The following is a 25,469-nucleotide window of genomic DNA, read 5'->3' as shown; positions in this document are numbered from 1 at the left end:
GACCAAAATAAAAAACAATTTATCACTATCCACCATTTTGGTTGCTTACTTTCGCCTCAAACATTTTCAGCTCGGAACTGGGAAAAAACAACTCGGAAAAGTCCGAATTCCGACCATCCTCGAATGCAGCATAATTATATCTTATGCCATCTAGTGGATTCTGACTGTCACTATTGGGGTGAGGTGGATGTGCTTACCAGTCGTCCACTGTGCCAATATTCAAAACTTTTTTTTTTTTTACTGTTCCCTATAATCAATCAAGATGAAGAGACACAACATTTTGTTATGGAGCAAGCACGATGAGAACTTTGTGGTCATTTCAGGCATTTTTCTGAGATCAGGTTACTCTTTGACGTTTGCTGGCTGCACTATGATGTCACCTAATCCATTTCGGATGCCTTCATGTTGGAAGCATGCAAGGCAACATGAGCTCCCTTAACTGCTCCTCTGTGATCAGAGGTGGTTGAAATCACTAGACCTTAATGCCTGTGAAACCTGAGTCAATCACCACGTTGTCTTTTCAAATGGAAATGGAATACAGCGTTTGTGCTTTGAGCAGCGCTAACAGTGCTCGACTCTTATGTGGTGTCGCTAACATTTCACTAGAGTCAATAGATTACACAGTGTATAAAAGTTTATAGATTAGTTAAGGTTTAAAACCATCGGTAGTTGCAGTATGAGCTGTAGCCTTGATGGCGGTAAAGATGAAAGTTGATCAGTGTAGATTATAGGGGTGTTAAAAAAAATAATTCGGCAATATATCGCAATATTACATCGCACAATTCTCGAATCGATTCAATAGGCGGCCGAATCGATTTTTAAATATCCATTTTTGATGGAAAGATATTCACCAAAACGTCTTAGGGTTCACACCTTAAGCATGGAGGAATGTTATATTATAATCTAATAATATTATATATAGCGATTTTGTTGTGTAGTTATGAGCGAGTAGCGACGTATGGTTGAGTCTCACTTTTTCCATTCATTGAGTCTCAGTGTTGCTTATTTCGAGCCTTGTGAATATGCAGGGCCGTTGTATTGTAAAACTTTGCTGGCTACCCCACATGATCAGCAGACCAACACGCAGACAGAAAACAAGCTTTTGCACCATCTGCTGAGGAAGGGAGAGAAGCACATGGATTGGCACGAGGAAACATCAAAATCTCACACTTGTGGTGGTTTCTTTTATTGTGCAATAAAGTGTTTTTCCAAACAAATAGATTATAATTGAGGAAAGATGAGAACAACACGCCTAATTCAATGATCATGATCATTATCAGGATTCTGCAGAGCTTGCTGATGAGCTGATCATTTGAATCAGCTGTGTTGGTCAAGGGAAACCTCGAAAACATGCAGGACTCTTTGACACCACTGAAGTGCAGCATATTCAGTCTCAATGCACTGGTTGAAACCACTTTTTTGGGGGGAGGATGGGGCAATCTATAATTAATTATAATTATGAAAATATGTTCATCTCATCCTTGCTGATTTCAATATTTGTGTAACACTTAAGTGATTACAACCTGTTAAAATGTACTTTGAAATGTAACATTTGTGGAGTTTTGATCGTGTCCTTGTCATTGACATTGACAGCCTGTAATTGGTGGAAATAAAAATATTGTCATTACTATTAGTAGTAAGATGGTTAATATTATCTTTTCTAAAATGATTTTTAAAGCCAGATTTTTGTTTTCCCTTTGACGTTTCTGAGAAATGAAGACAAAAAAAATAAATTTTTGTGCCTCTTGAAAGTTACTGATGGCTTGTCAAGCTCTCTTCTGACATCGAAAGCAAGGAAGAGCCGTGCTGTGGTATGTTTTCTGGCTATGGGAGACAGAAAAAAAAAAAAAAAAAAGAATGCTGGCAATATCATTTCTGAGTTGACGTTATTGCGCTTTTATGTGTCCTGGGAAATCATTGTGTCCTGGGTTGCCGCAAATGATTATTGAGAGCTTTATAGGGCACAATGTTTAATATGAGGGCGAGAACAGACAAAATCACTCATTGCACCGTAGGGAATAAATTAAGGGTGAGTGAAGGTATCTGTGGCATCTCTGCAGAAAGACAATCTTTATTACCAGCTGCCTGCCTCTGTGTCGCGTCATTACTGGCGCACATACTGTGCTGCTGGCGCAAGATTGTCATTCCCAGCTGGAATGAGTGGCGTGCGTGGACTGCAGTATTTACTCAAGCCAATACATCCTGCAAATATTGATCTGTGAGATGTGCTTGGGAGGCCGCGGGGACAAAAACTCCTGAGGCAATCAGCGCCTCCATTTCTCGTGTCACATGTTTGACCAACTCCACCGTCTTCTTTTTAGTCTCTCGGAATGGGCGAGAATCGAGAAAACTTCTTTGGTCATCAAATCAACGATGCATTAACAATGCCATTATATTTGACTGAAAATACCAAAGGAAGATCACAATGACGCCCCAATTCTCAGCAAAATAGTTGAAGTGGCTGACTCCACATTGAAAATATTCCAGTCAGGCTACTAATTTCAAAATCAGTCACGTGAATTCCAGTCCATCTGAGAATCCACTTATTCCCAAATTACAATAGTTGACTACATACACACGGTAATTTTGCCAACTCCGGGGACCTTCGCTCTTCACATTATGCTAGTCTGTATTATGGTTATGGTATGGCATTGGGCGGAATCCTCGCTTCTCCAAAAACCACCAGTTTTCCACAAACCAAAAAGAACGGCATCTTTGTTAGAATTACCATTGTCAAAGAGTGCAAGACATTTTCAACACTTGAGATTCAGCAATCATTTTACGACGGGGATTGTCCAATAGTATAAATTTGTGGGAACAAAAAGAACTTGACTACATTTGGACATGAGTGTTTGTTTGTTTGTTTGTTTGTTTTTTTAACTCTGTTATTATTTTTAATTTGACACAAATATACCATCCTTATCAAATGTTTTAGACCAGTACACACTTTGAGGTTGGTTGATTGATTGATTGATTGATTGATTGATTGATTGATTTGTTAGTATCAGGGACAGTACATATTAATTAACATTTCAGTAAATATACCAGAATTAGCCAAAATATTTTTTTTTATATGCAGTCCTGAGATAGATCGTAAATGTAACCCTAGAAAAACAAAAATAATATTCACAATAATAACAATACATTCACAAAAATACTATTAACTCATTTGCTTTCAAAAACGTATAAGTAAATTATATATCTTATAAATATTACCAGGCTCCCAAAGACGTATTTAAAGTTTTTTTTTTTTTTTTTTTTTTTTGTGCTAGGGCATGAAGAAGTCTTTGATGCAGCCTCTGAACTGAAGCGAATGCTTGAAGCAATGGTAGTTATTACAAAAACAGCCAGTAAATGGCAGCAGAGTATAAGAGCTCAACCAGGGGCATGTTTTTCCCCACTGTTTTAAACAGATTTGTGAAATAATGATGAAACTTAGCTATATTCTAATGCTAATTGCTGCAAAACTGAAACAAATAGAAATATCTATTTTTTCCTGATGAAAGAAGAGACTCTAATCTTGCTTTTGGGAAGTTCCATGTTTTTACAGAAATAAAACACAATATTCCGTGGGCCTTGAAAAATCAATCAAAATCCAGTAAAACAGCCACGAGCGAAGGTGGTTGCTTCAGTGAAAATGCCTGGGAGTGAATGAGTTAAATTCAAATTACATTTTATATAAGAAAAGCAATACGTTTACTAAAAGGCACATTAAAAGTCTTGTTAGTGTTGACATTTCTGATTATCAGTTAACCATTTTTTTTTAGGTTAAATGTAATGTATGTGTTTAATAGATTTATAATGTTAACAAGAGAGAGGGGGGTGAGGTTTGTGCCACACCTGTCATAAATTAACAGCATTAATAATGTCCTAGATTTATACACCAATATGTACATTCTTTAATGTATACTTAATGCAAAAATCTAATTATTATTATATTCAAGTTAATTACTTGCAATCCTGAACAGATTCATTCATTAAGGTTGTGTTGAATGGTGTGCTTGATTAACTCCTGACTTCTCAGAGAAGACCTGTGTGCCGAGCATAGAAAACTAAATTTGAATATCTTTGAATGTGCTCACAATTGCAATGTGTCGAGACCTCACGGAAATCAAATGAGTTCAATTAAAATGTCAGTGATGTGTGAGTTAAACATAAAAAAAAAAACACTTCATGATGCAATCTTTGTGACTAATCTACAGTGCAGTGATTCTCATACTTTTTACCAAGTAGCCTACCACGACCATGACCAACATTAAAATGCAATGTTGCTGGTAGGCTCAAGTGTTCATCACAATACGAGACAGAGGTTTTTTACGGAAGCGTAGAGCTGCCAATGTGGAGTAAACATTTGGGTGGCGAGTATGTTCGAACATACTCGTAAATATGTTTGAACATACTCGCAAATATGTTTGAACGTACTTGAACGCTACATGCTACAAATTTAGCATACCTTCCCATAATGCCACGGGGTATTATTTGTGCATGCATGAGTGAAAAAAAATTACAAACCTAAATCATGCACGGCAGACATAATAAATCTTAAAAGTTACGAATAAACACTGTTTTTTTGTCTACTTAATTTTGTAATGAATTGGTCATGTAGCCCAAATGCCTAAAAAAAAAAATGGGGTTTTGTTTTCACTCGCGCATGCGCAAATAATACCCCGTGGCATTATGGGAAGGTATGCTAACTTTGTAGCACATAGCCTACGTGTACGTTTGAACATATTTGCGAGTATGTTCGAACATATTTACGAGTATGTTGGAACATATTTGCGAGTATGTTCGAACATATTTGCGAGTATGTTCGAACATATTTGTGACTATGTTCGAACATATTTGCGAGTATGTTCGAACATATTTCAATACGTTCTAACATATTTGCGAGTATGTTCGAAAATACTCGCAAATATGTTCGAAAATACTCGCCAGTCAAAAATGTTTACTCCACGTTGGCAGCTCTACACTTCCGTAGTTTTTTTTTTACCTGAGACGTACACAAACTTTGGAGACACTTCTCCATTCAAGAACATGAGCAAGAGTTTCAAAAGTTTAAACTGGGAATGTAGGCCTATGTACCCATTACACCACAATGTAAGCTTTAAAAAGTAGCAATAAAAAAATTATTTATTATCCTGTCTCAACTTTATAAAGCCAAATAAATAAACATTAGTTAGTCTGCGGACTATACAGTTATTCTGTCATTTTCGAAGCAGGCTGAAGTGCTACCCAGCCTCCTCTTCTGCTGACCTTCTGCAGTGCAGCTCGCTGCTTGTGTGGTTTGGTCTCAGGTGGTCCATCTGCTTATCAGCTAACTGAATGGGAGAATTTTTCTACGTCCTCCAGTGAGAGCACCTGGAGAGGCTCGGACTCAGGTAGGACTGACTGTCAGCGGCAAAACGCATGTTGCTATGGAAAAGAGAAGACTCATTTCCTGCCTAATAACAAAAGAGATAAAGAGGCAGCTCTCACATTGTTTTCTCCAATTTTCTCCTCCTCATTCTCAAGGGACACTGATGTCTCTGCGCGCCGGTGCAAACAAAGACTTTCTGTGTGCAAAAAACACTGGCTTATTACCTCAGCTGCCACTACTGTGCTTCATGAATGAAGATGCTTTTTTACCAGAGTAAACACACAGTCTAGTGGGACCAAGTGGTCAATATCATGTTTGGAAGGCAACATATTAGCTTGAATTTTATTTGAAACATGCACCATCACTTTATTTTACTGCAGACACTATTCTGCCGCAAAGGGTTGTTTAGGATCCAATAACATATGATCTGATTTTGCATTGTACCAACTGCTCAATGCCGGTCATCTTATCATATTATAGCCCATTACCATACAGGTTTATGTTCTTTCAATTAATATGTAGAAGAAGCCAATTAGTGCTGTCACTATCGAGTATTTTTAGAATCGATTAATCTATCTATTATTCAATCGATTAATCGACTAATAGGATTCATTTTACTTTTGCACTAAAGTGTATTACAAAAGCATTTTTCCCTGATTACTGTTTATTAACCAATGATTGGTTTTTATTTCATATGTCATATTTGTATAGTGAAAAAAACAAAACAAAAAAACAAAACGTGGAATTGATGTACTACGTTACTGGTTCGGTTATTGTTTTCCAAAGTAAAAATAGATGTTTGCAAATGTCGATAAGCAGTCTTCTTTCATGAAGGGCTACAGAAATCAGTGAACAAATGTTTATATGCTGAAATTAGGGGATTTGGACAATTTGAAATGAAAAAATGTCTCCAAACGATTACTCTATTATTAAAATAGTTGTCAATTAATTTAATAACGATTACTTATTGATTAATCAATTACTTTTGACAGCTCTAAAGTCTATCCATTTTCAAAGATATTCATCACAAGATGGCTACTGGTAATTCTCACTAAAATTGTAAAAACACAATGAAAAAATTTTACCTTTTGAAAAATTTGCTAGGACTGCTGTTATATTCAGGATTGACATACTGTTTGTACATGAAAAGATATATTGTGCATTATGTTGAAATCGCGGCACGGTAGTCGAGTGGTTAGCACGTCCGCTTCCCATTTCTGAGGTCTCCGGTTCGAGTCCAGGCTCAGACCTTCCTGGGTGGAGTTTGCATGTTCTCCCCGTGCCCGCGTGGGTCTTCTCCGGGTACTCCGGTCTCCTCCCACATTCCAAAGACATGCATGGCAGGTTAATTGGGCGCTCCGAATTGTCCCTAGGTGTGCGTTTGCGTGTGAGTGTGGATGGTTGTTTGTCTCTGTGTGTCCTGCGATTGGTTGGCAACCAGTCCAGGGTGTCCCCCGCCTGCTGCCCAGAGCCAGCTGAGATAGGCGCCAGCAGCCCCCGCGACCCTTTGTCACGACGAGGTAAGGTAGGACCCAGACGCAGGATAAGGTAAGCCACCAAGGCAGCAGGTTTATTTCCGGCCAACCAGCGTCTCCTCTCAAGCTGAGAGGAGAACGGGGAAGCAAAAGGGTGGAGAACAAAAAACGCTCCACTGGGGAGGAAAAAACAGGCAAAAGGTATAGGGGACAACAAAAGGCGCTCCGCTAGGGAGGAAAAAGGCTCAAGGCAAAAGGGGTAACTAAAGGCGCTCCGCTGGGGAGGACAAGGCACAAAAACAAGACAAGGCACAAAAACAAGGCAAGACAATAAGGTACCGGGAACAAGGACTCGAGGACTGTGGGACGCTTCCATGCACTGACTGTGTGTGACACTTCGGCCACGGAGGGGAGAATGCAGGTGGTTTTTATTGTGGCTTGATTGGTGGCAGGTGGTGGTAATCATGGGCGGGGACCGGTAATTAGCAAGCAGCAGGAAGGGTAAGTGACCTGAGGTGAGAGGGGAATCATTATTTCACAACAAAACAGGAAACATGAACACAAAAATAAAAGCATGGGCCGTCACGCCGGTGGCGGCGTGACACCCTTGTGAGGAATAAGCCTGCAAGAAAATGGATGGATTATGTTGAAATCAGTCCATTCCAGGATGCTGGTCAACCACTGATTTGCTCGGGTTTCATATCAAATTTTCTCATTAGAAATAAAAGAAATAGTTCCGGGGTCAAAACTTTTACAATCATAATCACCTTAGTAACTGCACAGGAAGTAGTAATTAACATCTAACGTTGTTAAATGACATTTTTAATTGTCAAAATACCTTTCATACCATTTGTTGAGGCTTTCTTTTGTAGTAATACTGAAAGCCACAAAACTGAAAAAAAAAATAAAAAAGGAAAAATACAGTGCCACGGGTGATCCTGTCATGCCTGCCAATCTGAATTCTCATGCAATACTATCGTAATTAGGACGTTTGAATTTTGAGGAACCACTGTATTCACAAACCTGAAATGCAAGTAGGTCCAATAAATGTCATCAAAGCTTTCTATTACCATCCCATATTTTCTTTTTGCATTTCTTCTACAAGTTCCATTTCAAATCTAACGCTAAGTGGCAATCATCATGCATCACCAGGCTTCCTACCACAGGCCTGCGTCATGTCACCATGTCAGCGTGCTGCAGGTCTCAACAGAGTGGCAGCAAGCAAATGGTGATTAAGTTGGAAGGTCAGGTGGAATTGATTCTTTTCCCTGCGGTACATCCTTGTCGCATTTCGGCTGGAAATGAGTGCCTATTTGTTTTCAGGGCACCGCATTATTTCGTATGTGTCACCCGCAAGATGGGGGTTCATCGGCGCTCAGCAACCCGCCGGTGATGCCCCAACTCGACGATGTCAACTGCAGACTGGAGAGAAAGCAGAGAGTGGTCAGGCAAGGCTTGTGGCCCTGCAGAGATTGACTTAATGGAGAGCAATTACTTTGATGAGTTGGTGTAGTCAGAGTGATCTTTTATGTTTCATTAGCGCATTACTCAGACATTTAGCTAATGAGAATAGGGAAGCACAAACAAAAGTAATTCGCCTCCGACGTGTCGAGCTGGGAGACCAGAACAGTGTTGAATATCTCCTATTATATTATGTGTGTCACAAAAGTCCCAGGACTGTTATTGCAACATTATTATAAACCCAAACTTCGAGTTTTGCCCTTCAATGTGTGCGGTACAATCAACCAGCACATCTACTAAACTGCTCCTTTGAGACTTTTTTTGTGATTAAGGGCTATATAAATAAACTTGACTTGCTTAGAATGCTCGGTTGCCTTTGGAGACGCTTTGGCACGAAGCCGATACTTTTTTCTTCTTTGTGTTTGCGCCACAGTTACCTTGAAAAACTAGCGTAATTACTTTACTGATTATTTAACTTACTTATATTATAAGTTACTTTAAAGGTATCAAAGAGGATTTTACAAAAAAAACAAAATAAATGTCCAAATACATACAAATCGCTTTATCAACCTGTAGCAGACTTGTACTTATGCCCGGAAAAAAAAAAAAAAATATATATATATATATATATTATTCATAAACTGTTGACGTGGCGGGGAATGTTAGGTTGTAGCTAATCAATAACAAAGGTGCTTCATTATTGATTGGCTCCTGGCATGTCAATCATACTTGTTGCATAAGTGCCCCGAGTACGTAGTTTGTGTAAGCCTCTAACGTAACAGTGTTTACTAGCACGTGGCGACAGCAGTGTAGCTTCTTCCTACCGTAGCTAGCTCCTCGCGTGTGTGTTCGAAGTTAACCAACGATGGCAGAGAAGAATACAGGACCACCGAGCCGTAAAAGAAAGACTGTTGTTGAGGTTACTGTGAACGGAAGAGACAAGGACTGAAAGAGCGGAGCCAAACAAAAGTCATTTTGGGCGAGTCTTTTCATCGATGGTGTGCGCTAAAGCAGCAGAGTGGTCTGAAGACGGATGCTTTGCTCACTAAGTTTCCGTTGGACAGGTAACTTCAGTTTACTTTTTGAGTAAGAACTATATGAAGCTTGTTAAACATGTTAAGTTGTATAATGACACCAGCGTGAATCAGACCACTGGTTGTTAAACATGAGACTCGAGCGCAAGTTTCTAGAGGAGGTATTTCCTGCATAAAAAGCAGGAATGGGGGCGGGGGTGTTTTTACGCATGCGCACTATTGAGAAAACCACCAACAGCCGTTGGGCAACGTTCACTACATGATCTTCTCTTGTAGGCTACCTTTAATGGTTACAAAAGTTACTGACACCCGGTTTTGCTACTCACAAATGGAAGCACATTTTAAATGTGACATTTAAAAATAGTATGTTTTTATTAAATAAAAAATAGCCGCTGCTGTTTCCGAGCCAATGCGAGCTAAGCTAGTTTTCTGGCGGCATATTGGACAGGCGCTAGTTAAAGGGATAGTTCGGTGAACCGCATGCAGCTGATAGACGCGCACTAATCTACAAGTTGTTTGTCTTTTCGACGGCGGAAGGCGGGTTTTAATTTTGAAAATCTGGTCCCCCTAAATCAAAGCCAATGCTCGACGTTAAAATTAAGAAATAGCTTACGGTACTCATTTGCCATTTTTACAATGTTTACTTTTTTTTTGTCAATGCGAAATTGTTTAGTGTTAACATTTAAAGTTTGAGAAAAAGACTAAATGGGTAATAACCACAGATTGATGTGTTGTTAGTATAAAATAGCTGACTACATTTGACCTGACCCATTATGGATCCCAAACTCTATGCACTCTAACACGAAGGCTAGATTTAGCTTGGTCAAATGTGATGACACATTTGTTATGAGTCTTTCTGGGTAAAGTCAGACTACATCCACATATGCTGTAAACAAAGATCTGCATTGCATCAACTAAAAAACAAACAAACAAACAAACAAACGTAATCCATGACTATAAGTTTCGACACATCATTTCTACTCTTTTCAATCATGTGTGGCTGGTGTGCGGCGTGACGCAGGAGGCGAAAAGCAGGCATCGTGTATGTCATGTAGACAATATAGCCGTGGTGTAAGCGCCAATCTGTCAGCTCGTTCTGTTGTTTTAACGCCTCATCAAGTGGTGACAGCGAACCATAATTGTGGACTGCGCTACGTGTTTTGATGCTGCTGACAAATCTGACAGCGCGCGAGGCTGCCGTCAGTCATGAAGCCTCCAACATTGTCTTAAGTTTATTGGGCTGAACACAGTCAAAGGCACCTGAGGCGAAGCAATCAAAAGCAACACAAAGAAACATGTCTTTAATGATAATAACTTGAAAAATGTGTCGCATGAAGCATCAGCCCACAGAAAACGGAAGGTTGCCTTTGCAACTAATTTCTCAACATTTGTGGTTGGGATTTTCTCATCTTTTTATCCATTTAAACTTTCGGATAACCAACTTTTTTAGACTATAATTTGCGGCGTTTATAAAGGTTTATTTTCAGTGCTCAAATGATTGCATAATCAGCCCGATTTTGTACTGGTTTTGGATGACATGATGATCAAGCTAGCTGAGGACAAGGGTCAAATTTGTTTTGGATTTGTTAAAGGAACACTTATTAAAAACTAACCAGCTATTGTGAACTGGATAATTTAAACTCTTCCCTGAAAAAAATGTCAATTTATGTTGAGCGATTATGATTTTACAGCATTTTTTATTAATATTTTTGTGTTAAGTACGGTATCGGGCATTTTGGACAGTCGCGGGATCATCGTGACGTATTGCGTGCGTAAAATACACGTTGAATGACATTGCTGCCAATGACAACAAAGAACTCACAAGAAATCAAAGGTGGAATTACACCTTACAGTAAAGAAGCACTTCTTCAAAAGCAGTACAGCCACAGAGGACTCGCTAAAGATTTGTTTCAAACCGAAAGCCGGATAAAACTGGCAGACCCAGCCAACGGCAAATCCAAGTGGACAGTAAACAGCCGGGTGACTTTTAACTCTGCTAGGCTAAGATACATGTCGTGTGCTAAGCACGCTTTAGCCCACATTAGGAGAGGCCACCGCCTACCGCCATATCCCCACACAGAATGACATGAAACCGGACGTGCTGAGGATTTTACTCTAAACAGAATTGGCACAGTATTTGGGGTCTTTTTCTTGCCCTTTACGTCAGCAAACTCCCATTGAAATGAACACATGGGATACGTTATCACAGTCATGTGACCAGGATAACCACAGTACGTTCGGAATTTGATACTTAAGTGGTTTAAGAGAAAATTCAGGGAATAAGATCCCAGAGATATTTGCACTTTTATTCTTTGTACACAATGCCTAATCCAATACTGGAAAATTAGTTGTAAGTTTTATATCGCTTTAAGTCAAACTGCTGTCTTAAGTCTCATCAGTGTCGACGAACAGCTTTCAGATATCATTTCTTGCCATTAAAAAAAAAAGATTACTGCTGAATTTTCCTCATTTTCAGTCCAATATGCTCCAATGAGCAGGGGCCAGAAGTCACATCGGTACATGTTTTTACTGCTTTGCAATTTTCAACCGATATTCCCAGCGGCGGCAGCAAAGTATCTCTCAGCACATCCGGAGGGAAAGCAGACTGAACCCACCCTCACCTCGCTCTGTTCCATATATCATATCGAGGATGGAAGCGGTGATCGCGGGTGGGCGGAGGCTCGGGCAAGCAACATCATGACGCAGGTAGCGTCTGCTCCGAATGTTAATGCAATCGTAATGATTTTTGATGGAATGTCTTCATAAATGTCTCCTCTCTGGGGAGGAAGAGTGGAGACGCTTTTTCGCCATGAATAAATTCATGTCCACTCTCGTGTGCCGGCACCGCCTCTGTTTGCTCATCTCATATGCGGCTGGTCGAGCAGCCAGTCCCGTGAGACGCAAGTTTGTAAACATGAATAATAATTAGGAACAGGTCGACAAGCAGGTAATCTGCATGTTGCTTGCAGGAGAGGGCTTGCTTGGTTTGCAAGCCTTCCAGGGGGCCTTCCTTTAACATTTGCTAAGTTTGCTTTATGAACGTGAATATTCTCTACTTTTACAAGACATCTGAGGCTAGGCATGGCAAGTTCATTTAAATTACGGATTACCTTTACAAAAATATTTCACTGTACTGTGGAAGGTTGTTTTAACAGACTAATCGTGGGGAGAAACTTTGTTCGAGCTGATAGTCCGTTAAATTGAAGGACTTTTTTGTTGGCCTCAAAACACCCATTAGAATACAAAATGATTGTTTTATACTGTTATACTCGTAGCCCAAAAATGCTCAATACATTAATAGTTTAGTCTAGAATAAGTCCAATCTTGTGCCTTGTGGATGAAGGTGGACAGGCGGTGGAAAACCGCAACCTGGGACACCCAGGAGAGATTAAACTTACAACCTCCCAGTCTCAGTGCCACTGAGCCGGTAATAGTAAAAAAAGTTTTAAACTGTTTGAAAAATTTTAGTTTATTCCAACTGTGCTGATGCTTCGTAATGATAATAGTCCCTTTTCACCTCTGTTATGATTTAACACTCTTCACGAGGGTTTGACAACACACAAAAAAAAACAACAAAAAAAGTATCCTGCACCAAAAATAGCGTGTTCTAGAGAAGTGTACTACGTAACAAGAGCTTGCTCCATTAAACAGCCACAAATATAAATAGACAGATACGCTTCTTTTGAGCTGTGGTGATGCTAAGCTAATGCTAATGCTTTTCATTACTTTTTGAGGTCCCTGACAACATGGCTGCCTCATACAGTATGTCCGTGCGTGATGAAGTTAGTTTCTCTCTTTTCATTGTGACGACTAGCGTGCTGTGAGCTAAATTGACCATGTCCGGTTTATGAAGTTTTTTGATTCCGTGTCACATTATTTATATGTGGGCTGATGATTGAAGCTGTGAATCTTCTGGACTGCAGTTGTCTAATGAAAAAAAAAACACAGTTAAATGTTGTCTGGCTAACGGTGATTTACATGTTTTGCTCGTCTGCATCTATTCCGAAACAATCCAATCAGCCATTAAGTCGAACCAGATAGCAGGAAATTGAATTCAGCCAAGATTTTTCGCCCCACATTCCGGATCATGTCTCGTGAAAGTGGAAGATGCCTGAAACACAATTGCCACTTGTGATAAAGTGTATGCAAATTGTTGCAAATAGCTGCACAGTCCGGCGCAGGTGGTGCTGGTGATCCATTATCAGTCAGGCATGTTAGTGGATGCTGCGCCAACGTTCCAAAGACGGAGTGTGAGTTCAGTTCGGTACAGTCACAATCTTCAAGTAGAAAAACGATGAAACGTAATCTTTTAATTGCAGTAGATTTCATGAATGATAAACACATCTCAGACCTCTTTCCTCCCTCTGGTTGAAATCCGTGGAGATAAAATTCGACAGAACTGAAAGACGTGAGGGAGACTTATTAAAAATCATCGATCCCTCCTTCAATACTCTTCATCTGCAGTGAGCCCCAATTTGAGATGCGGAGCATGTGCTCTGGAGCCCGCCTTTGGAAAAGCACACACATCCCTTGACATGAGCTTGTCTTTACCCTATTGACTGGATGAGTCTGTCACGGGATCCGGATTAAAGTCTTAAGACTATCTATAAGGAAAAAAAAAAGGGCTGGCCAAGGTAAAGGGACTTGTCAGAGATTTGTTTGCCATCAAGGACTTGTTACTGTCAGGTGCAGCTATAGCTGTGGAATTGCAAAGAATTTCAAAGTCACTTGAAGATCAAACCTCCCTTTATGAAAACCTTTCAAAAGGAATATCATAGCAGTCTTTTTATCATATGCCAAAAACACTCATTTTGTCTTACCAGGGAGTTTCTGTCAACACTCATGAGTTCTAACATAGGCAGCCGAGTTACTTACCATCAGTTGTGTTAACACGATGAAGAAAACCCTGTGGAATCACGTGGAGTATTGTCATTATTGTCAACATGTTTTCAGTTTAAAGCACCTGTTAATTTCTATCAGAGTTCTGGCAGCCGTGTATGACATTACTGCAGTACAAATTGCACGAGAAATCTCTTGACGCCATCTGTTCTTGCGTTTGTTCTTCTGTTTTGATGTTGAGTAGCATTTAACATGAAGCATGATTTCAGTGCAAGACAGGAAAGCTCCAAAAAATTACAACGAAAGGGGAAGAAACACTTGTTTTTAAAATTCTGTTAATTAACACCAGGGCCGTCAACTTTTGACCAAACCTTGGGGTGAGACATCGGTCGGTAAAAAAAAAAAAAATATATATAGTTGCCATTAATTTCATGCAATTTTAAGGAAATTTGCTATAATTGATAAACATCTCCATCCATCCATTTTGTCAACTACTTACTCCTCACAAGGATCGTGGGGGCGATGGAGCCTATCCCAGCCAGCTTTGGGCAGTAAAGTTTTAAATATTTAAGTATTTATAATATTTATACATTTTTTTTGTTTGTTTGTTTTTTTTAATGCTAGAGCATACAGAAGGCTTTGATGCAGCCTCTCAACTGAAGAGAACAGTTGAAGCGATGGTAGTTATTAGAAAAAACGTCCAGCAGGTGGCAGCCGGGTATAAGAGATCAACCAGGGCCATGTTGCAACGAGCTGTTTTCCCCACAAACAAAACAGATTTGTGAATAATAATGAAACGTAGCTATATTCAAATGCTAACTGATGCAAAACGGAAACGATAGAAACATTTTTTTTTTCCTGATGAAAGAAGAGACTAATCTTTCTTTTGGTAGTTTCCATGTTTTTATAGCAATAGAACACAACATTCTGTGGGCCTTGCAAAATCAGTCAAAATCCATTGAAACAGCCGGGAGTGAAGGGGGTTGCTTCTGTGAAAATGGCTGGCAGTGAATGAGTTAAGCGCAGTTAATTATATACAGGTATGCCATCCAATTAAATAATCAGTTATGTTTTACAGCCCTAGAAAAAAAGAGGTCTACAATATGTTTGAGGAGCCATTTAGTTGTCATGTTGAAGCAATTATGTGAGGATAAATCATATGCCAGAGAGCTCTCATTGTTTAAACATCAAGCACCTCTCCTATTGACTTCTCGTTAACTTTATCAGGGTGCCAATAGTCATTATTGCTTGTCTTGTCTTGATTATCCTCTCAACTGTAAAATCAATCCCACATAATCCAATTCCATTCTGGGGGTCAAAAGTTCACACTGTGATGATTTACTGTTCAATCTTCTTATGTATTCATCTCTTACATACATATTTGCTTATTAGTCACAGTGCCACACATATTTAAACCTTCTGACCTCCAGAACGATTAATTAAATTTACCGTGGGAAAAGACATCAGTCTACCTGAACCCCTTCCCTCTCCCACCAAGGAGGTCATGTAGCGTGAATCGTGAGGTTAATAATGTTATGGATACAACGGATGCAGTCGTGTCGATCAATACAGATGAGACAGTGGACTGTACTTAGAGCGAAATGTGTACTACATGAGTGGAGGAGTCTCGATTTCCATATCCAAGGACATTCTATACCAATAACTCCACACAAACTCCTGTAAGGTTTTACAGATATGATCTGGTAATGGCTGTATATTCCTGTGTCTGGTTACACCATCAAACATGATTGTGCACACAAAATTGGCACAAATAACACCGTTTTTTTTTTACACACGAATCCAATTTTAGCAGCATGTTGAGACAGCCAGGTGTTCAATCTTGGCATAAACGTGATACTACCTCCAAAACAAAATGTATGTATGCATGCATGTAACTGGTGCGGCTGACGTTGTCATAGTTGCTGTGATCGTGGTGTGTGTACGGCTATTTTGATGTTTTTGTGTGTTTTCTGTGCTGTGGGTTTGCTTTTCATCTGTTATCTCTTATGTGCCTTGGAAACCGATGCCGCAACTGTCATCTTGAAGGACAAAAGAGCGAGCCCTTTCTTTATCAGATAGAAAGAATGTGATACGCATCTAAGTATCCAATCATGACTCATTAAATATGACTCACTGGAATTAACCAGAGTAAAAGATGAAAGCCCAATTAAAACGTGCGACTTCACCTGACAAATCCAAATTCAATCATTTGACATTCCTCCCAAGCATTTGACATATAAATCATCGCAATTTATAGTTTAATGGTTAATTTACCCACTTGATTTTGACCTGCTTGCATTCATTGGTTGGTCATGAAACCATACCTTGTATTGTCTTTCATTGCCAAACAAACATTATGTTGGTGTTGTGTGGAACGGAAGTACGTATTTAAACACAATTCTGGGAGGCAGGGCAAGAAGTATGAAAAACATGGCATTGTAACGCTATTTTTAATTGGTTGTTTAACTATAAATGGTACATGTATGAGAAGATAGAGAATCTCATGTTAAACAAAAGTTCAAAATTGTTATGAAGCATAGGAATGTTTCAGTTGAATGGATAGTAATATCTTGAGCTCCCGTAGGACCCCCTTCAAAACTTCTCCAAACCCCAAAATTGAATTACACTGGTGCTTCAAGATAAGAATTCAGTTTGTTCTGTGACCTGACCGCTCTAGTGTTGCAAGGACAATCATAGCTCAAGTCATCTTTCCCCATTGTAATGAATGGAGATGCGATTAATTCGGAAATGCAAATAATTTGGTCCATACCCCTCAAAACTCCAAAAGAAAAATTGCACTGACATTTTGTACTGTATAGGAAAACACACAGTACTAATAACATTTGCTGTCTCGTGTCCACATAACCTGCAGAACAAGGAAGACTTGGCCACAATACATGACGAATGTATTGTTCCTTTTTCTGCTCCTTCTGCGGGGTCTATTAGAAGTCGTCAAACTATCATATTGGCACATTACTGCCACCAACTGGTACTTGTCATCCACTGCAAGAAAACCGATGTGAATTGATGATGGACAGATGTTTTGAAGTTTGAAGCTTGAAATTTTCTCAAGTCGGTCAAAGGATGGCTTGTATCTAAAAAAAAACAAAAAAAAACATGAGCATGAATAAGAAACATAGTCAAAACTTTTCAAGCAGCATCGGGTAGAGTTCTGTTTCTCAGCCCCGGTCGTCGAGTACCCCTATCCAGCCGGTTTTCCATGTCTCCAACTGCCAACACACCTGAGGATCGTTATCAGGATTCATACAAAGCTTGCTGATTAGCTAATCGTTTGAAACACCTGTGTTGGCTGTGGGAGACATGGAAAATAGGCTGGATAGGGGTACTTGAGGACCATATCTTTTGGCGCCAACTCTTGGCATCTTAGGGCACTACTAAAAGATCACAAAAAACTCAGAGAGTCCTGAGCAGGTGAAATTTTCAGCAAATAGCTGATAGGTTCCACATTAAAAAATGGGAACGGGTGAATTTGTGAAAACAAACTGCAAATAAAGTAGGTGGGGATTCACTGTACATTATCTGGTCTGTCTCAGATGAAAATGCGCACTCATCGGAAAAAACGCTCATCCCGCCGAAAAAATAGTGGTCACACTTCTTCTGTCTGTGAGGCATGAGCAAAGATGAACTATGAAACCTCCTTATGACCAAATAAGGGGAGCTAAGCAGTTACAGTAGATTAATCATCTCAAAGCGTGCCACCCACCGTCAACTAATCAGCCAATAGGGACACATCACGAAACAATGTGAATATCACGGTGTCTACAGTCAGGCCACATCTTCCTATTCCTAATTTATATTATAGTCAGTAATCCAATCCATAAACCTAACAAACAGATATAAGACAAAATATTTAAGATGTAATTGTTTCCTTCTGCAAAGTTTTATGGAAGTTGCTCAAGGACTTTTTATGTAATCCCGTTAAGCAACAAATAAACAAACAAATGCTAACATAATCCCCTTGGCAGAGGTAATGAATGCACTGCTGTTATTATTATATGTGGTTTAAATGATCTCACAGAGGTGGCAGACGCTTAGTTATTATTGAGGAATTATCTCTGTTGCCGCCGGGTCCTTAGCTATCCTTGTTTCAGGATCAGAGTGCACTAATTTGATTTCTTGCTATGCAGCCGCTATAAAGCGTTCATCTTTCTCATACCACCCCCGTGAGCAGCTACAGAAGAGTTTGTATCATCAACTTCCAGGAGTGAAAAGTCATTTATTAGTCATTTAATGTTTACCGACCATGTTCATCCCCTAAATGGTGATGTCATGGTTTTATGTCAATTTTTTGGCTTTTTTTTTTTTTTTTTTTCTTGCTCAGACTACTTTAGAAATCCTTTCATTTTGCTGAAGCAGTTATCATCATCACCTTGAGTGCACGGTCACTGGTGACCTGAAGACTATCCTAGCTGACTTTGGGCGAGAGGTACATGAACAAAGGAAATATATCCAAAGCTATTACTTGACATAATGATAATTATGATATTAAATAGTTCACTACTACTCAGAGCTGTGTACTTCCATCGTTGGCTCGTCAATAATTAATTTTTCAGAAAGCAGGCATTGAAGTTTGGAGTTTTTGTATGAAAGTATACAGCCTGTTTAAATGTTGAATAGATATATCCATGTGAAATAGTATAGTATAACATTGTTAATTTTAAGTACAGCTGTTTTGAATTCATAGAAAATATTTGAGAATAACTAATGTTACAGATCAAACTGCATCATGTCACAATGTCTTGCATTCTTTACAATCATGCGAACTATATTTTGCTTTAGGATTAAAACTACACAACTGCAATTTAAATTTTGCCAATTTAAGTTAAGTTAAAGGTAGCCTACAAAGTTTCAGAACCACTGCTTGCGTGTTTATAAATGATTTTATTTGTATTTGTACAGTATATGATAGGCTGGACTGGCCATCTGGAATACAGGGCGGATGCCCGGTGGGCCGGTGTCTTTTGGGGCCGATGTGGTGCTATTCATTTCTTATTTTCCTCCATTTTACCCCAGAGACAGGTCCATAATTTCGAGGGAATCACCCATGAAACCATTTACTATATATAGGACTGTCTCAGAAAATTTGAATATTGTGATAAAGTCCATTATTTTCAGTAATGCAATTAAATAAGCAAAAATGCCATACATTCTGGATTCATTACAAATCAACTGAAATATTGCAACTTGGTCTGAGGAAATATTCTAATATTTTGAGATAGGATATTTGAGTTTTCTTAAGCTGTAAAGCCATAATCAGCAATATTAAAATAATAAAAGGCTTGCAATATTTGAGTTGACTTGTAATGAATCCAGAATGTATGGCATTTTTGCTTATTTAATTGCATTACAGAAAATAATGGACTTTATCACAATTTTCTAATTTTCTGAGACAGTCCTGTAGAGAGCAACCTGAACCAATAAACATCAGAGGTAGAGCTACAGGGTTAGCCAAGAGTGGTCAGGAATTGGGCTGGGCTGACAGGCCCAAGTCAAAATGCCGATTATTGATTATTAAAATGTCGATTATTTGTGCCAGTCCAGCCCTGTACGATACTCATTTTGTTGTTTAGGAAGAGGGACCAGGAAGAGGGACCAGGTATCCGTCTAATGGCCTTCTTCAAACTTAGAGATGAACGTTTTAATCATCAAAAACTTTCTAGTAAGGAGGTTGCCGCAAGCCTTCTTGACTCTAATTTATTTTATGTATGCATAGTACGAGGTGACAACATTAATAATACACTCCCATTTTTCATGACCCCTAAAGAGTGTCTGAGTGACAGTGATAACTTCTGTCACATATGGCTGTAAGGCAACTTCACATATCTCACTTCAGAGAAAAGTGGGGGGGGGGGATAAAAGAAATAAAATCAGTGTGCAATCGTCCCCCAGTTGACTGTGGTCAACGCAAATCAAAGCATGGGGGTGAGTCAGTGTAGATAATAACTAACTTTGTGGCGAGGGGACACGCCCCACCTGCATGTCTGGTGTCCCGTTGGCCTTTCCAACGCTGCACTGCCAAGCTCCGTCTTTCTTGTCTTGTTCCATTGATCTGCTGTAACCGCCGCAGTAAACGCGTCAAATACGTCGGGCCACGCAGGAATTGCAAATACCCCCCTCACCCTCCTCCTTCCACTGCTTTTCAAAGGAAATGATAAAGGTATGGAAATATGAAAATGCTCTTCTTCACAGGGGTCTGTGAAGGAGGCAATTTCCATCATGCCCATGTCGGTTTCCTGCGTACTGGGAAGAAAAAAAATGACATCACTCTGATGTTCCTCCACACCGAGCAGCAAAAGAGAGTGAGGAACAAACTGGAGGGTGTATTAAATTACTTCTTTTTCAAAAGCTCGTTATTTAATTTACTCCCAATGGATGTGTTACCATAGTCACAGCCAGTGGGAGATTTGGTGTATTGACACGTTGTGAATTATTTGTTCATTTGAAGCTTTGTGGTTGCCCATTGATGATTATAAGCTTAGTCAAATAAGGGCCCATGTAGAATTTGGACCCGGTCCATGTAACCATGGTGGTTCCTTGCAGTTACAGTTATCAAAAAAACATACACCATGACTCACATTTCAGCTGTATTTCTAGAACGCTAGAGCAAAACCAACAACCCTGTGGTGCACATAAGTTTTGTCGTGTTTCTCAGATGAGCACCAGAGGTTGTTGTTTGGTGCTCACGCAGGAGGGGTTTTGTAGGTGCTGGATTTCACTTTGATGGATTAGATGTACTGGTTTCTATGGATCTCACTCTGCCTCATCGATCCTTCTCTCCTTCCTCTCTTTAGTTTTTCCTCTGGTCTCTTGAGATCTCGTCAATTTGTTGGAATTTAGAGGCTTCTGGGGTTGGCGTAAGACTTTGATTTTGTAACTATGGGGAAGGCAGGAAGCGTTTGGTCGGTGCTGGATTTCACTTTGATTTATCTTTCTTTTCTCTGTATCTTTTCTGACCTTTTCTCTGGTCTCCTAACCATTTGAACCTTACGACTCTGGCGAGACTTTGAAGTACCTGGTTAAGGTGAAGGGTAATGGGATTTTTATAAGGTTTTAGGTGAATTAATGAGTATAGATTTATACGTATTTGCACGCACACACACACACACACACACACACACACACACACACAAAAAGGAACTTTAAATTAACTCAAAATTAACGTGCTAATTTTGACACCATACAAAAAGATATTTACGTTATTAAAGGATTTAATAATATATAGAAAGATAGCAGGGATGTAACGATATCTACACGTCACAATATGATAATTATCACGACAAATAAATAGAAGCTCTCAATACTATATAAAAATTCCCAATATTGTAAAAGAAAAGAAAAGAAAAAGCTCATTTGGAAAAAATTGTGAAGCTAGACATTACTTAAGTGTAATAAAGAGAAACAGAATGGTCGGAACACATGTTGAAAGTATGTTTCTAGCATATACTGTGTCATGATCATTGTGGTTTACCGGTCCAAACTACATATTGGCTAACCAAGAGGAATTGTACCACTTGGTGGAAAACAATGTTTTGTAGCAAACTGTAAACTATATACTATATAAACAGCTGGAGAATGACCAGTGGGATACAGTACATACTGTAGTTGACTTCTTTAACCAGGCATTTTTTTTCTTTTTATATAAGGACCATCTTAGTTTTTACAAGACGGTTAATCCAAGATTTAGTTCAATAGTGTAGTTTGTGCATGAAGCTAGGACTTAAGAGTTGGGATCATTTCAAACTCAGCGTCCAAAGAGGATGCAAAGATGCATCTGCGAGATAAAGACTGAGCAGAATGTGATTGGCTGTCAGTCGATCTCTGTAAATAAATGCATTAATCCTGCATATTGTCCTTGAGATTTATTCAGCTGGTGTCCTCACCGGAGAGTTGAAGCTAATTAAGATGATGGTTGAGGGATGTGGTTGCGTCTCGGCGCTCATAACGAGCACACACTCGAATGGTGCAGCGGCGCTTTGGCTGACTACAGCAGCGTACACAATGCACTTATCTCATTCCAAAGATTCCCTACTGTCTTGACGATAAGTGCAATCTGATTAAAATAATTGAATTAATTGAGGCCATGTAGCTCAGTGAGGTTCATTTCTTTCTACTAGTGGACAGACCTCTTTCTATTATTGCTTATCATCATGAATCATTTTTACTGACAACAACTCTTGGAAATGTGCTCTGTTCAGTATTTCTTCAGCCTTCATCGTCCTACACAACTATATTTATCTTTGCTCGCCACCTCTTTGTTTGCTAATATTTATTCTCAGTCCTGTGTTAATATTGTTCTACTTGATAAGAGGATTTCTACCATCTGAAGCGCTCAACTTTCTCAAATATTGACCAGGGATTATTTTATTTATAATCTAATATTGAACAACCTGAGCAGACATGAGGAACTGATTCTTACTGATTGTCTTATCCTTTTACTTGTATGGGATCCATATTTTTGTCTGTGCAAATATTGAGCAAGCAAAGTCGAACACAGCCTGTTTTGGGACACTCGCTGACCTCTAATTTGTTCTGATTTACAGACAATGTTGGCAATGTCATTCAATGTTCCTTAATGTCACAGTGCAAGTTAACTACTGTATACTACTACCACTACTACTACTATTACCACTACTACTACTACTACTAATAATAATTAAAAATACAAACACAGAACAGTACTACTCACACCTGAATTGACTGGATTATGTTTTTTAAACAATCAACAATAATTCACATCTATTATTTATCTTGATTTTGCTTTGCTGTAAGTAATGAGTAGGGGCGGAACGATTCATTCACTACATGGATGTACGATTTCTATTCTTATGATCCAACAACATTCAAATGTGTTTGGCAAGTGCGCCTTTCGGAAACAAGATTTCAGTTTAAAACTGCTTTAAAAAGTAAACAATTGATTATATCAATAGTAGGAAATAATGTATTGGATTTTCACGTGGTAGACTTTATAATTATGTTTGGCTTTTATTTTTCGTTATTTCTTGTCTCTTTTCTTCCTCGTATCCCATCTATGACCCAATCTATAAAACAGTCCTCTGTAGTGCCCCTAGTGGTTGGACATCACAATATTTTTCTAGCCATTCATTAACTACTGCTTATCTGAGGTCGGGTCGTGGGGGCAGCAGCTTCATCAGGGAAGTTCAGACTTCCCTCTCCCCAGCAACTTCATCCAGCTCCTCCCAAAGGATCCCAAGGCTCTCCCAGGGGCCTCCTCCCGGTGGGGCATGCCCGACCCATTCCGGTGCTGATTTTCATCCCAATCGCTTCACACTCGGCTGCAAACAGATGGAGTGAGAGTTGGTATTGTGGCTTGACGAAGCCAACAGCACCACATCATCTGCAAAATCAGAGAAGCAATGCTGAGGCCATCAAACCGGACCCCTCAATGCCTTGGCTGTGTTGAGAAATTCTGTTCTTGAAAGGTTGTGAACACAATCAGTGACAAAGGGCAGCCTTGGCAGAGTTCAACCCTCACTTGGGACCGAACAGCCCTTATCAGGGTCTCCAGTAACCGGGGATCGAACCACCAAGGACAGCCGCCCAGCTCACACATCACCCTACCCCTTTGGCCCCACCCATATGGTGAGTCTATGTGAAGGGTGACCGACGTTGCCTCGCCCTCTAGCCCCACCTCCAGAGGGGGGGGCCCGGTGACCCGCGTCCAGGCAAGTGAAAACGTGATTAAAAAAAAAAAATTGACTCGCCATAAGGGTTCTTTTGAGCCGTGCTTTGTCTGGTCACAGTATTTATTTATTTATTTATTTATGTATTTATTTATTTATCTATCTGTCAATCTGGTGGATGGCAGGTGAGAAGATGGTGAGCGAGAAATTATCAATGTTTATGCCTTTCAAGCGACCTTAGTTTAGCTCGCTAGCAGTTAACATAGAGACACGTTTGTGATCAACACATCGCTCAGCAGTGATCAAGTGATTGTGAAGTGTTTGATTATTGTTTGAAGATGTACAGTTGTGCTGAGCTCACTGTATGTTGAGAAAAAGGCTTCATGCCCATAAAATCCAAAATACATGGCAATTGTTTTGTTATTTTCAGAGGTTCAAGTTGACATGAGTAGAAATGTGCATGTGATTTCTGGTGACGATTCCTAGCATTTTCATGTCATTAAGCGGTGTTTCGCTTTTGAACATTTTTGTGCTCATAAATTGACATACCCCAAGGGTATGTAAACTTTCAAGCGCCACTGTATAAAGTCAAACAGTTTAGAGCTTTGCTGAATGCGCAACTAAATGAGGCCATCAAACAAATCTGTTTCTTTTGAAAGAACAAAAGCAGAGTACGAGGAGGTACTGTGTTTCACACAAAAAAGCAGGATGAACCGCAGCATCAACTACTGGATGCTTTTGTTTCACGTTGTGTTACAAAGAATATTTTTGTTCTCTTGTTACTAGCTCTCTATTCCTTCAAGATTTTTCTTGTAGAAACCTCACACTGCTTTGTTTCGAGCCATTAGTATTTGACGGTTCACAGGGATTTCAAACTTTTTGGGTCCAGCGGCCCCTTACAGTGGAGAGATTTTTCTAAAGACCCCCTCATAATTCCACCCAATTAAACATCTCTTTTTAAAGGGAAAAAGTGGCTTAACCAGTACAATTATCGTAGAAATAAAATACATAAGTTTCTGTTTTCCCCTTTTACTTTACTGAAGCTGCAAGGGCCACTTTGATTTTTTTTTTTTTTTCAAAGTTATTTATTAACACATTCATTGCCAGACCAGCAAAAAAAATGCATCATTTGACATCTTTTTCCGTCAATGGCAGTGAATATGTTAAACATGGTAAAAATCAATGAAGCAATTATAAATTGTTGATATAATGTACAGTTACTTATTGAAAACTGCTAACAGTCACAAGGTAAATAGTGACCCCTGTGCGCCTATAATAGATATGCCTCTCCACTGAGCAGCAGCTGATCCCAACTTGACATTCCGAACCACAAGAACAATCGGTCGTCAACTGACCACACTTAACAACCATTAATGTGATGTTTTCACATTTTTTTTCATTAATAATTAACCATTAATTAATGTTATGTTTTCACAAATGGGACGTTGACACTAAGAAACAAGTGGATGAAACTATTTTTATTTCTGAGACTGAATTATTAGCTGCAAATTTGTGACTTTGCGTAGCTAGAAATGTTTAATCCACACGCTTCTTTTTTTTTTTTTTTTTTTTTTTTTTAAATAAACAGCATTGAAAAATTATTTTTAGTATTTGCCGCGGGCCGCCAAAAAATGTATGGCGG

At 39.3% G+C, this 25,469-nt stretch overlaps 1 protein-coding gene across 3 annotated transcripts in view; it reads left to right on the top strand.

The window, feature by feature from the left end:
* The window catches only part of plxna2 (plexin A2), a 374,923-nt gene that overhangs the window by 18,852 nt on the left and 330,602 nt on the right, over positions 1 to 25,469 (top strand). The gene's annotated exons all lie outside the window — the stretch shown is intronic.

The sequence above is a fragment of the Festucalex cinctus genome, chromosome 2 (genome assembly GCF_051991245.1).
Source record: "Festucalex cinctus isolate MCC-2025b chromosome 2, RoL_Fcin_1.0, whole genome shotgun sequence".
Taxonomy (NCBI): domain Eukaryota; kingdom Metazoa; phylum Chordata; class Actinopteri; order Syngnathiformes; family Syngnathidae; genus Festucalex; species Festucalex cinctus.
This window is presented reverse-complemented; position numbering and strand designations above follow the sequence as displayed.